This window comes from Topomyia yanbarensis, chromosome 3 (assembly GCF_030247195.1).
Source record: "Topomyia yanbarensis strain Yona2022 chromosome 3, ASM3024719v1, whole genome shotgun sequence".
In the NCBI taxonomy this organism is placed as follows: Eukaryota; Metazoa; Arthropoda; class Insecta; order Diptera; family Culicidae; genus Topomyia; species Topomyia yanbarensis.
Genome location: NC_080672.1, coordinates 115,497,052 through 115,509,692, shown reverse-complemented (window position 1 = coordinate 115,509,692; position 12,641 = coordinate 115,497,052). Strand labels below are relative to the sequence as shown.

Sequence of the window (12,641 nt, the reverse complement as noted above, 5' to 3'; positions counted from 1 at the left end):
TACCAGTTAAAAATATTTGTAAACAATCTGTGTGAAGTTTAGTATATAACCAAATAAGGAGTGCTGAAGTGTGAGAATTATGAGCGCAATTAACAAAAAATATGTAGAATATTGATTGTCTCAATTTGTATCATATTTTAATCAAAATGAGTAATCGGATTAAATCGCCCCAAGGCACGGTGTGTCTCACGCAAATTCAAACATATGAAAGCATTTCATCAACAACTCATTCCATTTTGCTCTACCTCACACACGATCAACTTCCATCGTCTTTACGAGTGAATTGGACCCTAAAAGTTGAAGATTCGATAAGCATTCCTGCAATTAAAATTGCTAAAGCCTTCGCCGATCTCAGCAGCCCATGTGCAACATGTACCTTTCTGGGCACTTGTCAGTTGAAGTGATGAAGATCAATCTCGCCACTTTTCTTAATCAACGATCACCGATCAGTTCCATCCTGCATGCAGTCGTCAATAACTTAGTCCGATGGATGGTGGTAGCAACTCGAAGATACCAATCAAAACGAAAATAAATTAATCTCCTTCGTTAGGGGACAAATTAATCGAGCAGCGTACCTTAACTACCCAAGTCCGAAAGATGTTGAGCAAACATCATTATTGTAATTGTCTTGATTCGTGCGAGATACCATCTGCAAGTTGGGTCGTGCTAAATTCTAAGACTGTTACTTACATAGTAAAGAAGCTTTGCTAGCTCTGTTGATTCGGTTGGAGATATCTGCTACATAGTAAGTCGTCAATCAACCATCAATCAGAGTGAAGCACAACATTAGTCAATGGAAGCTGCTCTTTTCTTAGATTTCGTACCGTTCAATTCTCTTACAGTTTTTATGTTGAAAAGGGTGTAAATTGTTCCAGCTTCCAACACTTCTCATATAACAATCAGCTCAACTTGACTAATCAAGATAACGTTTGTCTGTGTAAGAAGTTGTACATATGTGTGTCCTATTGTAATTATCTCATGCAATGTGTGCCCCGTTCTTTATCAAACTAGTTTACAAGTCTTAATATCTATAGAAATTGTATATATTGTGTTTTGAATTCTGGTGTATATTTGGGGATACAGATTATTTCGGGTTTGATGATACAGAAAAGGCAAGTTTGGGGGGAGAGCGTAGCGTAGTTGGTAAATCAAGTCCCTCTTACAGGTTAAAAGCTCTGTAATCGAAATAAAAAATAAAAAAGCAGGTGTATCACATACAGACTTACAAGAGGAACAAAACGATGCTTACATGAAACAATAATCACAATTTGCCAAAATAGATTTCAGAGTTTGGTGAAAGATAATAAACGTGGATTCTGGCGCCGGTTTGTTGACTAGTTAACAAGAGAAACATCGATGAGTACTCTTTAGGGCACGGTCCGACGTATGCAAAACCGAAACAATGCACAGAGATATTCGTAAATATGTTAAAAAATGTATCTTTCAGAAAACTTTTGTAAAATATATGAATTATTCGTAAATATTATGGATTGTTCGTAATTCTGTTGTATTTTTATTTTTATTACAAGTTTTTCGTAAAAACCGCGAGACTACTTTCGTAGACTTATTGAATTGTTTGATGAAATATACGAAAATCTAATATTTACGGGCATCAATCGTAATATAAAGTTTTTTTTCCGACGATTTACCGCAATAATTATGCACAAAATCATATTGCTGAACGAATTTATATAAATCTACTACGAATAGGATTATACGAAGATCCGAGCATTTCCGTCCATTGTAAATAGTTCATTTCGCGAACAAAAACGTGGCGACTTAAGGACCGCAAATTTTCGTGATTTTAAATGTTTAATGTACGTTGCAACTTTGTCGTAGAAAATGAAACTATGTTTCGTATAGTATAGTTAATCGTACGATTTCATTTTCGTCTTCCGAACAAAATTTTCGTATATTTCTGCATTCGATCTTTCACGATCGCACGACGAAAATGAAATCGTGCGACTAACGAAATATTCATGCTTTACACAAACATTTAGTAAAATATCGAAACATTTCGCTTCTATCACAAAAATAGTTTTATTTTCTACGACAAATTTCGTGTAACGTACACTGAATATTAAAAATCATAAACAAATTTCGTTCGGCATTTTTGCAGTTCGCGAAATGAACGAAAAAATTCTTCGTTGCAGAAAACGACGACTGAACTCGTGCATTGTATGATCATTTTCGTTCTATTTTCGAATCTATTTTGTCAGTGTACAAAAGAGAATGTGGAATATTCAAAACACCGGATATTCGATTACCGCCCCAGTACAGAATACCTACTACGCGATGTCTCCTCACGATATCTAGAAAGAGACATCGTTTTCGATGGTGGAGTTTTCACTTGCTCTCTTATCGTGTAACAAAAACGCCACCGGGTCAGACATAATCTAGTTCAACTAGAACAATCTATTAGACTCTGTCACGGGGCGCTAACTGTATTTGTTTAATAAGTTTCTTCAAGATACCACGAATGAAGAGATGTGGTTGAAATCACCTTAAAAAAACCAGGAAAATCAGCCTCCGATCACAACTCGTATCGACCGTTTGGATGGCTGTCCTGCACCGGAAAGTTTTTCGAGAAAATAATTCTGTTCTGCTTCAACAATTGACGAAACAAATGCTTTTTATAGGCTACACAATTTGGCTTCCACAAAGGCAAAGGGATAAATCATTGTCTTGCGTTTCTCTCAACAGAATCTCCAATGGCTTTGCTCATAAAGAGCAAATGGAAGACTTTCGATTTCAGTTTCCATCACCATTCACCATAAGAAGCTGCATCAGCAGTCTTTCATCAACAATTATTTGCAGAATTTGATTTCAGAAAAGCACATGTATAACGATTCGTCAAAGTTGAGATTTAGCTAGACAGATCTTCTTAAGGGCTTATGTCTAAACCGTTTCTATAAAAAAATCTATTTCTATAACATTGATGAATCTCTTGACAATTTTTGCACAGTAAGGCAACTTGCGAACTACGGTGTGGTTTCTGTTATGGGACCTCAACTCTCGACCTACAAGTGTGGATGTTTTGACCAATTTGTCTACTTGGACTCTTGTGTTGGGTTTCGAATTATTAATTAATTATAATATAAACGAAGAAAACTGAGATATCTGTGTTTTCTAGGAAACATGAAGCAGAACAATTACAGCTTCGAATAATCGGTCAAACTACCGCTCAAATATACTGGGGTCTGGTTTGACTCGAAAAGCACCTGCGAATGACATATAAGGAATCTGATACAGAAATACCAGCAAAAAAAACAATTTTCTTCGTACAATAACCGGAACACCTAACCTAAGGGATCATTCTTAAATAACGCAAAAAATAATCAAAGTTGACTCCCCCATCCCCCCATGTAACAAATTGTCAGAAATTCCGCATTACGTAACAGATTCCTTGAAAAAAAAGTTTTCTTCAGTAAAACATGTTCGTAACGTTCTAGCTTACTAACACCCCCCCTCCATATGTCACAATTTGTCATACCCCCTATCACACCTAAAAGCGTTACATTATTTATGAATGGTCCCTAAAAAGGTTGTATCAATGAACGATACTGCCGGTTATAGAACATGGATGCTGCCGCTTTCGCTCTGCTGATTAAACTTCAAAAATGTGGTATCGTTGTTTGTACAATCAACAAATCACATATAGTTACTTCATTTTTTAAACAATAAGCGTAACTAATGTAATGAAATAAATAAATAAACACTGTCGCCTAATGTAGCTACGCTACATCGCTTTTGACCCTGTGCTGTCTGAGATCGCTCAGTTCAGTCGGATCTAAACTAATTAACAACCCCTATGTGTGAGTAATCCGGGCAAACGAGTAGTTCACAGGTTTGCTTGAAAGGGGCCGCCGCTTCCGTTGCCACCTCGTCCAAAATGAAACCAATATTTCTGATCAGTAATACGTTGGTAAAACGAAACGCTACCGTGCGTAAATTATACTTGCATGCCATTATTTTTCAAAGAAATAGAAAATAAAAAGATAAAAACCAGAGTAAATGAGAACGATTTTTTTCCTACTTCAAAATAATATCTATTTAATTGAATAAATGATTATAAACTATTACATAATACAAATTGTTACTTACGTAGCGAAACAACCGGTATTTAAACAGCGAACACTAACGGCACCCGTGCACTGGGGTACAAATGTACCCCACGCCATCTATGATTCTTACTCCCACGAAGAGCAAAAGCAAACTGACTTTACCACCTTTTCCTAAGAATGATACTTGAAGGAACTTCTTCCTAGAGATTCGCGACGGTGTTCGTGTGATGAGAATCCGTCCAACTAAACCTTGTACCTGACCATCCACTACAAATAACTCCAAGGTGTTACAAATAGTTAACAAACTTTTATCACTCAACTAAAGAAAATTCCTACGTGCCAATTCTGTGATTAGCTGCTACACCACAGAAAATCTTGCATCAAGACCGGTGAACAGTCGTCTGACGCCAAACCAATAACTACGGATCGGGCAGTAAAAAACACTAGCTCAACAAAGATCACGCCCAGTACCACGGAACCAACTGCCAAGATCAACAGCGATGTAACAATGATTACGCTAAATACCTGCAAACCAACAAGCTGCACCTTCAAAGAAAAAGCAAATGTCGATAAACATGGATTTACAACGTAAAAACATAAAAAAACAATAAGAACTTCCGACAACTTGATCGATAACGCAAGAGAAGACAGACGAACTAACCACCAAGTTGCAGTGGACAACGCTGCTAATGTATCACCGCCAAGAAAAAAACATCTCAACACGCAATAGCAAGCTGCGTCAACAAGACCCGATAGATAGGCAGTAATTTTGTTTATCTCCTAATAGTTTGGACATGCCCATAGTTTGAATTCTCCGGCGTTCGCGAACAGATAAACATCTACCGCGTCAGAGATTCGCACTGGAATGTAAAAAATTTGCAGCTTGTAGCACTGCGTAAGAAGCACATATCTTATTCAAAACAGATTTTTCATGTTTCATGACCCAAACTGTTCTAAGGAAAAATAGCTTTAAAGCCCCATATATGGAAAAAAATTATCCAGAAAAGGTTAACTGAGATACTTTAATCGGCCTGTAATTTGCGTTTCGACTTCGTCACATTAGAATTCGACAGTAACTTAGTGACAGGTCTAAGCTAGCGCCGGATTGAAGCTAGCTCAAAAAATTATTAACCTTTTTGTGGACCACTTTGTCATAGTTTGTTTGAATTTATATAATCTTAGTCAACGTTCAACAAATGCGATGCAAAGGGGGGTGTCTACTATCCCATACTGTTACACCAGTAGAGGATCTAAGATAGATTTAGTATTGTGGCATCAAGATTTTCATAAACACTAATTTACTGATAGTACTCATATGTACTGTTTCCGCACATTAGTTAAATTATTGACTGATAGCGGAAAAAGTTAAAACTCCAAATAGCATGAGGCTTGGAGTTTCATATTAGTAGGTGCCCCTCGTTCCATCGTCCCCATACCCTATCCTTGTGGCACGAAGCCAACTTGCAGAACAATCGCTTCCATTAGTAGTAACGTAGCCCAATTCACACGGATTTATTATTTTTTATTGTCATCATCCACGAAGCCCGAGAGCGGATGAGGAGTGAACGATATCTCGTTTTGCACTGGCTACGTTGCTGCCATATCTCGAGTATCTCGTGTAGTGTGGCTAAGAAGGGGTCCATCAGCTATAAAACCCATAAGACCCACAAGAGATACCGCCCATACTACCGTTGAGACAAAAAGACATAAACGTAGGGTAGCGCAGGATTACTTGGCGGTGTTTTCAATCATATTTTTTTAATCTTGTTATTGTACGTGTAAAATTAGAAATAAAATTAAAGGGTTGTGCACAAAACACTACCACGATGACAGTAAAAAGCAATGAGAGCAATAGCAGCAGCAAATTACTTTGACATATATGTGAGTATTCTAGAGTGAAAGATTGTTTGCCCAGAACATCCATGGAGATCGGAAGCTTGTGCTATTTATGTCGTTTTCGGTTGAGAACCTAGACACTAACCCAGGTTAGTTGCTTCAAACAAACGTTTTAATGGAACTGAGTTGGGTTCTCGCAAAACAGCGGTAGTGTGAGCGAACCCGAAATATATTTCAGGTTGGAACCCAACTCGGTTTTCAGTTCAGTGGAGCATAACCTAGGTTCGAAACTAGCTTCAAACAAACGGTTTGACAGCATATAGTTCCGAAACTGAGTTAGTTTCTGCCTCAAGCGAAAACGACATTAGAACATGAAATCTGGCAGCAGAGCTGCCAGTTATTCAGATTTATCTGTATTATACAGATTTTTAGACGTAAACACAGACCTGATACAGACTTCAGATTTATTACAGATTTCCAAAACCCAATACAGATTTATACAGATATAAAAAAACCCCTCGAAGTCGTTTTTTTATTGTATCCAGTGTTCCCACAATAATTTTACATCGGAAGTTAAAAAATCTTTACTTCATTAAAATATTATAAAAGGAAATAATCTATGGAGGTCTGAAAGCTTGATTCTTATTTGTGGACTGGAATGGCATCTGATAGACTACTTACGATTCTGTACCTTCAATACGTTATTAAACATAAATTAAATTTTAAAATTTTCAAAAAATCAAAAGCTTTCATAAACGCAACATTTTTTTTATATAACTATGTTTATTTAGGCCCAAATGCTTAACGGGGCCGATTATTCATTTTTAGTACATTTCGGGTGTTAGTGGGGGAAGGGAAAACCGTCTTTAGGGACGGCTTACTCTCCTCTTATGTTCGTAAGAGAAAAGGTAGGAAGTAGGATTCATTGTATAGTTGACATTGTTATTGGTTGGATGATCCTTGTGGCGGATATGCACACTTTGTAGTTGTTTTCAGCCTGTAATCCCAGAGGTGAGGGGGATGGTCGATATTTCGGATAATTCTAGAGAAAATTTAGAATAGGACGTAAGTAACAATGAGAGATTCTCTTTGGGGTCTTTCTCTTCTGTTCACGGCCATTTCAACATTTACTACTCTACTCTTTGTATAATATTCTAGTAAAAACCGTCGGCTTTCGATATGTACTGGAAAATTAGTGCAAAGTATTGTAATTACGTCGTAATAAACGAAAGAGAAAGTAAACAAAGAGAGGCTCTCAATGATACTTACGTCCTATTGAAAATTTTCTCTAGAATTATTGGCACTCCTATGCTATCATGATGCTCTCCATATCATCTGATTGTGAGCTATGTCATGATATTCTGGATGAACGGTTATCAAAGGAGGGTGTGCACCGTAGACTCGTCAAGCAATGCCATATTGTAGATACACAGAGAGGTTGATGGAATGAATGAGAGAGGAGAAAATGTATTAAACTTGGACATTAATAGTTTTCAAAAAAGGTATAGATAAGAAAAATGTAGGGATGGTCACGGCTTGCCAGGACGTCCCGGGCTGACACATAGGGTGATCTACCTCGGGCCCGAAGGGAATCTATTAGTTGGGACCTGGCAACACAGTACCCTGCGCACAGCCAAACAACATGCTCGATGTCGTGATAGCCGTTCCCAATAAACAACGAAAGCTGAACAAGCCTTTATTACGAAGGATTAAGCTGAACAATAACTGTTTAAACCATTATCCAGCTAAATTGTTTGTTGTGTTCTCACAAACACATTGCTTATTGTCAGCAAATCCTATACGACGGAGATACGCATCAAACCTGTAATGTTTGGACATGAGCCTTGACATCGTACAAATAAAGTCCCGGGTCACATCCAAGCCCTTAAACCAAGCATTCGTTGATACTTTCGGGATATTGGAATGTAGCCACCGTCCCAGATGCACATTGCTCCATGAAGTTTGCCAACTATTGAGCGTCGTCTGACGAGAGATACTGAAAAATTCATTGAAGCAAATTGGTCTTTCGTAAGTGTCGTCTTCTAATGCGTCAACCTTAGCTAAAGAGTCCATCTTCTCATTGCCCGCAATAGAGTAATGTGACGGGACCCAAACTAAGGTAATCTGGTAAGATTTTTCAGATAAAGCTATCAGATATTCCTGTATTTTCCCCAGGAAATACGGCGAGTGCTTTCCAGGCTTCGCCGCACGGATGGCCTCAATGGAGCTGAAATTGTTCGAAACGATGAAGTAATAGTCTGCGGGCAGGGTGTCAATGACCCCGAGAGTATGGCAGCTGATTCTGTGACGTAAATTGAAGCAGGATAATTTAGTTTAAATGAGGCAGCAAGATTTTCGTTGAAGATACCAAATAGGGCCCGTCCAGAAATTACGTGTCAGTGTTGAACATTTTTCCGCTGTCGACTTGATGGTATTTATTATAGAAAGTGTTTGGGACCACTCGTGAGCGAATGTGATCCGGGATTCCATAAATCGCTTCCTTCATGGATGTGTCGAAAAATACAGTTGGATCCGAAGTATCTAAGAGATGAGCACGGTTAACGTTATACGAAGATGAATTGATGCTCTGTGCCATGTAATCGAAGTACAAGGACATGAATCTGAAGGTCTGAGAATTAAGCTCGACAAGCCTTTCGCAATTTGCAATCACCAATGGGTTCAAGAGATCGCATCGAATGAGCAATCGATATGAGAGATCATAAAATCAGCGCGAGGACCCCGCCAGTACTTCTAAACTCATCGTATGGGTCGAGTGCATGCAATCTAAGGCAATGCGCAAACAGCGATACTGGATTCTCTTTGGTTTGATGAAATGTATGTTCGCAACAGAGCGAAAGCAGAAAAATCCGTACTCCATCACTGATAGTATCATAGTTTGGTACAGTCTGATTAGGTCTCCTGGGTGGGCAACTCACCATGTTCCGGTTATTGTACGGAGAAAGTTAATCCTTTGTTGGCACTTCTGTTTCAGATACCTAATGTGACATCCGCAGGTACCTTTAGAGTCGAACCAGACCCCGAGATACTTGAATGTTAAAACCTGAGCAATAGTTTTATCCGTTAACTGAAGCTGTAGTTTCGCTGGTTCACGCTTCCTAGCTCAGTTTTCTCCGTAGAGAACTCGATACCCAGCTGGAGAGCCCAAGCAGACCAATCGTCCAAGGTATTTCGCAGTGGTCCTTGCAAGTCAACAACCTTGGGACCTGTAATAGAGACCACACCATCATCTGCAAGTTGCCTTAGCGTGCAGGAATTGGCAAGACATTCGTCAATGTCATTGACGTAAAAAAATTGTAGAGAAGAGGGCTTAGACATGAGCCCTGGGGAAGGCCCATGTAGCTAAATCATGATGTCGATAAATCACCATGCGAGAAATGCATTTGTTTTTCAGACAACATGTTTAGCAAAAAGTTATTTAAAATTGGTGAAAGGCCATGTTGGTGCAACTTTTCATAAAGAATGTTGATAGAAACTGAATCGAAAGCCCCCGTAATATCCAAGAATACTGATGCCATCTGCTCTTTGTTAGCATATGCCATTTGAATTTCTGTTGAGAGCAACGCAAGGCAATCGTTCGTCCCTTTGCCTTTGCCGAAGCCAAATTGTGTATCTGACAGTAAGCCATTTGCTTCAACCCAATTGTCGAGGCGAAACAAGATCATTTTCTCGAATAACTTCCGGGTACAGGATAGCATTGCTATCGGTCGATACGAGTTGTGGTCGGAGGCTAGTTTTCCTGGTTTTTGGATGGCGATGACACTCACTTGTCTCCAATCATGTGGGACAATGTTACTCTCTAGAAACTTATTAAATAAATTCAACAAGCGTCTCTTGGCAGAGTCTGGTAGATTCTTCAACAAGTTGAGTTTGATTCTGTCTGGCCCTGGAGCTTTATTGTTACATGATAAGATAGAAAGTGAGAACTCCACCATCGAAAACGATGTTTCGTTCGCGGTATTGTAAGGCGACGTAACGCGTTAGATTTTCTGTGCCGGGGCGGAATTCGGACAAATTTTCTTGGCGAAATCGAATATCCAACGGTTTGAATATTCCACGCTCTCGTTAGTACTGTTTCGGTTTCGCATATGTCGGGCCGTGCCCCAAAGAGTGCTCATCGATGTTTCTCTTGTTAACCCATCGACAAACCGGTGCCAGTAACTGCGTTTCTTGGCTTTCATTAAATTTTTCATTCGCTTTTCTAATATCGCGTACAGTCGATAACTAGCGACTAACCCGTCGTTCCGGAAGGCTTTATACGCGGCAGCCTTCTCCGCGTACACGTCTGAGCACTCGTTGTCCCTCCACGGGTTGGGAGAACGTTTTTGGGTGTTCCCGTCGGGTACTCATTTCGTCTGAGTTTGAATCGCGATATCGAGAATCGAGTTGGACAACAACTTGTACTCTTCCTCCGGGGGAAGGACCTGTGTGGAATCGATAATTTTGGATATCTCACCAGCGTAGCTCTTCCAATCAATGTTTCGTTTGAGGTCATAGGAAACATTGATTGGTTCCGAAGGTCTTGAACGAGTGGTGATTGCAATTACAATCGTCAGGTGGTCACTACCGTGGGGATAAGATATTACCTTCCACTTGCAATCTAACCGTAGTGATGTCGAGCCTAGAGATATGTCCAGTGCTCTTGCTTGCGCTGGTGGTCTAGGAATCCGTGTTATTTCCCCTGTGTTCAGAATTGTCATATTGAAGTTGTCACAAAGTTCTTGAATTGTCGAGGATCGATTATCGTCGTACAGACATTTATTTAAGCTGCAGATTTTTTTGATGACACAGATATTTGCAGATTTTTTAGTTTGGTTGCAGATATTTACAGATTTTTGAATATAAAGGCTTTTAGTTACACTAGCTTTCCTGACATTTTTTGTTCTTCCCAGACTTTTAAAATTATTATTGCAGACATTTAAAAAAAGTACCTGGCATCTCTGTTGCCAATTTTATTTTGTGTCCACCACCCAATGTGGCTAAGCCACATCGCTTTTGCGCGTACTGTCAGACTTCGCTACCGCTCAGTCGCATCTTAAACTAGGAATTGCCCCCATGCCGGGCAAACGAGTGAATCACAGGTCTGCTTGCATCCGACGGGTCGGCAAGAACTTTGATTATTCAAAAGACATCCAGCAAGTCCAATGCAAATGGAGAACACACTTCTGCCGCCAAATAGCTCCGGGCTTCCCTACTTTATCGTCATCGACCCAGCAATTGTATTATTTTTAATAGAGAAATTGATACCAATTTGGATGGAGATTATGCATAATCTGGCGAAAGATACCTATTCCATTTCTCGATTTAGTTTTTTAGAGTAGGATATCGTTAGACTAGGAATTCAAAATTTTATAAACCTTTTTCGGCCCAATCAAGTTGTTTGCTCGTTTATTCCTTTTTATCCAGTCCAACGATGCTCATAACCCTAAAAACTATACACGGTGTTCCTAAAACCGTTATTAACAAAAAAAAATGACCATAAATTTGTCGTACGGCATTCGAAAGATACAGTATCCAAGCATCTTCTCAGTGAATTTCAAAATGATCCATCGAGGGATTCGAGAAAAAAATTGCAATTTGAAGTTTTATGATACGTTTCGTAAGGCTACCAGCAAACACCCACGGGTTTGGTCCTATCGCTATAAGCAAATAATATTTGTCTACTTATTTAGTACATGGTATACGAAAGATATAGTAATCATGTATATCCCCTGCAAGTTTGAAAATATTTCATTGACGGAATCAAAATTTATAACGGTTTGGATGTGGTATGCGGTCATAGATGGGTTTTCTACCAGCCTTCAAGCGTGAATTCATGTTTGTTCATTGATTATTTAGATCGTTTATACGTGTCACGGTTTTTAAAGAAAAACCTTACCATTTAATTACATAAATATAATGTACAAAAGGTGTTATTTATATGGTGGACTGAAAAAAATATGAAAATAGGGTTGTCTACCAAACGTTAAATATAATGTGTAAATTAAAAAAATGGATAAAAGTTGGAATGTTTACTTCAAAAGGCCATATCTCAATGGTTTGTTCACCGATTCTAATTATTTTTTCATTATTGAACAGGTAGACGTTTCATCGTTAATTTTCATTATTCCGTCAATGAAATATTTTCAAACTTGCAGGGGATATACTTGATTACTATATCTTTCGTATACCATGTACTAAATAAGTAGACAAATATTATTTGTTTATAGCGATAGGACCAAACCCGTGGGTGTTTGCTGGTAGCCTTACGAAACGTGTCATAAAACTTCAAATTGCAATTTCTCTCGAATCCCTCGATGGATCATTTTGAAATTCACTGAGAAGATGCTTGGATACTGTATCTTTCGAATACCGTATGACAAATTTATGGTCATTTTTTTGTTAATAACGGTTTTAGGAACACCGTGCATACGATGATTTACACAGAAGATGCTTCGTCGAGTACGAGTTATCACGGCTTCATTATCACGAAAAATGTCAGCCGGAACATTTTTCAACGGATCAAGAAAAAAACACATACCGAAAAAAGGCAGCAGAGGTTTGTGATTCTGCTGAATAAAACACCAGCCGAAAAGAACCGTGCCACAAAATACCAACTTTGACAGAGGCCTCTGAGAACAAGCTGATATGCGGAATCGGAGCAAAAGAAAGCCTATTGGATATTCGCATAAAAACGCGAAAAAGGTATAAAAGAAATAAAAACTTTGACACTTATTAATGTTT

The 12,641-nt window shown here is 38.7% G+C and overlaps 1 long non-coding RNA gene across 1 annotated transcript; it reads right to left on the bottom strand.

Annotated features, from left to right (window-relative positions):
- Positions 1 to 364: 364 nt before the first annotated feature.
- Positions 365 to 779, bottom strand: LOC131692970 (uncharacterized). The gene is made up of 3 exons (XR_009306117.1): positions 691 to 779; positions 576 to 649; positions 365 to 503 (listed from the first exon to the last, which is right to left on the bottom strand). It is a non-coding gene; the product is annotated as an uncharacterized LOC131692970 (long non-coding RNA).
- Between the last annotated feature and the right edge of the window lie 11,862 nt (positions 780 to 12,641).